This window comes from Myotis davidii, unplaced genomic scaffold (genome assembly GCF_000327345.1).
Source record: "Myotis davidii unplaced genomic scaffold, ASM32734v1 scaffold1466, whole genome shotgun sequence".
NCBI lineage: Eukaryota > Metazoa > Chordata > Mammalia > Chiroptera > Vespertilionidae > Myotis > Myotis davidii.
In genome coordinates this window covers 426458-430758 of record NW_006297384.1, presented here as the reverse complement: position 1 = coordinate 430758, position 4301 = coordinate 426458, and positions in this window count along the sequence as shown.

Sequence of the window (4301 nt, the reverse complement as noted above, 5' to 3'; positions counted from 1 at the left end):
GCGCGGCGCCCCGCGCTCCGGGAGGCTGGGTGCCAGGCCCCGCCCCACCTGGGCGGCACCGTCTGTCCGAGGGGAACTAAGGAGCTTCTCCGCGGGTGGCGCCCTCCTGGCGGACCGAGAGCTGCAGCGAGGCTGGTGTGGCGGAGGGAGACCCGCTTCTCCCGCGCAGGCGGGTCAGCTTCCTGGGCTGCAGGCCCCGGGACCAGCGCCGTCTCCCAGGCACGCCCGGCGGGGCCGAGGCTGTGCTGAGTCCCGGACCTTGGAGACCGTCGTTTGTATCGGTTTGCTCGCCCGCGGCAGCATCCCTGCCCGGGAACCCGGTGCCGGGAGAGAGGGCGGGGCGCGCCCCACACCGCCTTGGCCCCTGGACCGCACCACTCCGCGGCCTCAGTTCTTTCAACAACCGGAAGAAATTGTATCTTTTTGAATTCACATGTATTTAAAAACTCAGTAGCTTTACAATGCTTTCTTCGCCCCTCCAAATAGTTCCCATTTTTAATTTTTTTTCTTTCTTGATGGCAGAGATCCCAGGACCTGTTGCATGGTGATTACATGAACTGATGATGAAAAATTCACCAGTAGAAATAATAAATGAAGTTATTATGCTGAGAATATTCTAGAATGCCCCCCAAACGTGTGCACACACTTTGAATAATTATAAAGAAAGTGTTTATTAAAATGCATTTCATTTTCAACTTTGAGCTATCAGTTGTTACAGTGTGTGTATACATTTTTTGGGGACACCCTATATTTCTATGAGAAAGTAAGAACTAAGGAAAATAAATTACTATAGATAGGAAACTCATTATTTTATGTTATAAGTTTAATGAAATGTCACAGAAGAAAGATTTGTAATCAGAAAAGCTTTTACACTAACAAAACTTATCCTATATAATAAAGAGTAATATGCAAATTAACCCTCACACCCTCACAAGATGGCTGCCTACCACCAGGTGGGCAGGGGGGGTTAGTGAGGGACAACCAAACAACTGAACAAGCAGGCTGCGTGGGGCGACCAGACTGGTGGTGGGGGGGAGTTGGGGGGGACCCAGGGGGGCAGGTGGGGGCAATTTGGGGGCAGTTAGGGGCAACCGAGTCAGCAGGGAGGGGGTAGTTGGGAGCGACCAGAATGGTGGGGGGGTACAGTTGGGGGCAACCAGGCCAGCAGGGGGGGCAGTTGGGGGTGACCAGGTCGGCAGGGAGGGAGCAGTTAGGGGCAACCAGGTGGGCATGCAGAGGCAGTGAGGGGCGATCAGGCTAGTAGGGGGGGCAGTTAGGGGTGACCAGGCAGGCAGGCAGGTGAGCGATTAGGAGCCAGTGGTCCAGGATTGTGAGAGGGATGTCTTACTGCCTGTTCTAAACTGGCAGTTGGACATCCCCTGAGGGGTCCTGGATTGGAGAGGGTGCAGGCTGGACTGAGGGGGACCCCCTCCCATGCATGAATTTTGTGCACCGGGCCTCTAGTAGTCTTATAAAAGGAAGGGACCTCAGAGGCCATTTGATATAATGTCACACCAACTGCAGAGGTAGGGAAGGACTTGTGCTTTTTGAGGCTAATCATTAAATTTCCAGGTATTTCCAAATATTAGAAATACCTATTTTCTAATAAAGAAAAATGTGCCCCATACAATTCCAATCAACTAGTTCTATTTCTGCAAGATATAAGGTTTAAAAAAGTTTATTTTATTTGGTTTGCAAATTTCTCTTAAAAATTGTTACAGAATAGGTTTTAAAAATATTTGAAGTGACTTTTCTTTTTTTTCTGGAAGTTTCTTGATGGAAGAGTTCTTCAAATGCCATATAGAATTATAATTATAAAACGTATTGGAAATAACAAAGCATTTAGGAACATCAAAGACAGTCTTATTACCTTAAAGAGAGGGAGGCCCAACTTCTGAAAGAAAGGTTAAGGAATTGTAACAGAACCATAACTCAATAATGGCAGAGCTGGAGCATAGAAGGAAGATGTTCTGACTCCTGGCTTACGATTCGCTCCACTATTTTAAAAGTGATTTCTAAAGTAGTCATAACTTTAGACAAACATGAGTTTACTATTATACAATTTACTCTAGAGCTGTATTCTCAAGTGGTGTTTTTATTTTATTTATTTACTAGTGGCCCGGTGCACGAAATTCATGCACATTAAAAGGGAATTAATTAGAGGAAATATATTTATTGCGATTTGCCCTTTCTCTATAATAGAAGTGTCAGAGATGAAAGAAAATTAGTAAAATGTATATGAAACTCTCCCGCCTTTCAGAGTCTGGGGTGCGCTGCAGGACCCAGAGTCAAGTCCCTGCCGACCTGCGTGCGCCTCAAAATTGTGTAAGACCCAGACCCAGCTGGTCCCACCCCCGTCAAGGGCAGGGGGGGTGCAGCCTCAGGTCCCCCAGCTCTGGTGAATTTTCCCAAAGATAATGTCGTGTTTTTCTTTTGTGTAGTTTGGGTCTACTTTTTGGATTCTCTTTTGAATCAGTTAGAAAATGCACATGGTTACCCCACTGATTGAATGGAATAAAATCTTTAATAAAATCAACATGAAAGTTACAATTTACTTGTTTACTTATATATTTTTGTTAATCCTCACCCAAGGATATTTTTTCCATTGCTTTTCTTTTAGAGAGTGGGGGAGGGGGGGAGAAACATCGATATGAGAGAGACACATCGATTGGTTGCCTCCGGAACATGCTATGACCAGGCCAGGGATCACGGTGAAACTGAGGTCGTGCCCTTGACCAGAATCGAATTCACAACCCTTTAGCTCGTTGGCTCTAGCCACTGGGCCAAACTGGCTAGGGCTGATTTATTTTTTGGTAATTATTTCAAACAGGTAGCCATAAGTGAGAGTGCTGATTGAAAAAGAGATGGTCTGAATGAATCATTTATTTGCCGTCTGTCTCTCTCCGTTGGAATGTGGGGCCCATGTAGCAGGCATTTCTGTCTGTCTGTGCACCGATGAACTTCCAGTGCTGAACAAGAGCTTGGCTCCTCGCAAGGGCTCATAACAATTTAGAAACATGAGTTAGTTGACTTTATAGAGTGAGCAATCTTGGAAAGCACAGGGTGGGAGCGAACATGTTGAAGAAGCAGGGGCAGATTGTTGGTGGCCTTGGTGCTAAGCGTTTGGATTTACTCCGGGGCCACCAGGAGTCCCTGCAGGGGCAAGCTGACGTCGTGCTGGCACTTAGATGCTTGTCTTGGTCTGGTTTCTGAAGCCAGACTATGAAGACCCCGCCCAATGGCGTAGCGACTTCCGCTCTGTGTATGTTTCCCCCACAGATGGGAGAGACCTGGGTAACATCGACCTCATAACCTGAAACACGGAAACCACAGTGGTGTATAGAATGGCGTCTGAGGAATCGGGCTCAACTTCTGGCTGCTGGTGTTTGAGACCTGGATGAAGACTGACAGGGACCAGATAGCGACATGGTTGATCTCAGGATGTCTGTGCACATCGGGAGTTCTTTTTATAAGGCTTTTGGGAAGATTATTATTATTTACTTCAGAATAAACGATGATATTATTGACTTTGAACTGCAAACCCTAGACACACATAAATATGAAAAAAATTTAGTGCAAGACCAAAAGGAGAAACGCAGAAACATGGTGGGAAATCATGCCTATTTTTCAATTTTCTGTGTCTTTATTACATACATTTCTGTTTCATTATGTACACACAAACTTAAATACCTTTTTATTACCCATGGTGGGAAGTCAGTCATTTTCTTTCACAGCCAGAGAATATGATCTCAGTCCAAAACAGGGCTGAGATGCCAAGGAGTCATGAATCTGCCGAAATCATTGTGGGAGGTTTGTTTTCGCATGTTGACGCGTCTTCAGACAACCGCAGGTAAGGGGGGTGAATGTGGATTGTTCACCACAAGGAGCTCTTGTCAGATTGCGTGTAGAGAGCGTAGAGGTTTCCCACAGGTGCTGGGCGTCGCGGTGCTGGGGCCGTCCCCCTCCCTCTGTTTCCCAGTCAATGGCTCCCTTGTCGTCAGGGCTACAGTGACGCACTCTGAGGCCACAGAGAAATGCAATCCCAGCCCTGAAGCCGGTGGAAAGAACATAGATTTGTGAACTCCAGTCAGTCTCTCGGATGTTCTGTGACACTTCAGTAGCTTATAAGTTTCTGCGATTATGAACCCAAAGCCAAGTCACCCTCCTGTTTAACGGCCAGTTCTCCCTTTGAATGGAAGCCCAGATCTGGAAACACCCCCAGGGTCTCCGCAGCTCCAGGGCCGATGCAAGGAAAGCTATGGCTTCAAGAACATGAGCAGCGACGGTGCGTGTCTACCCTG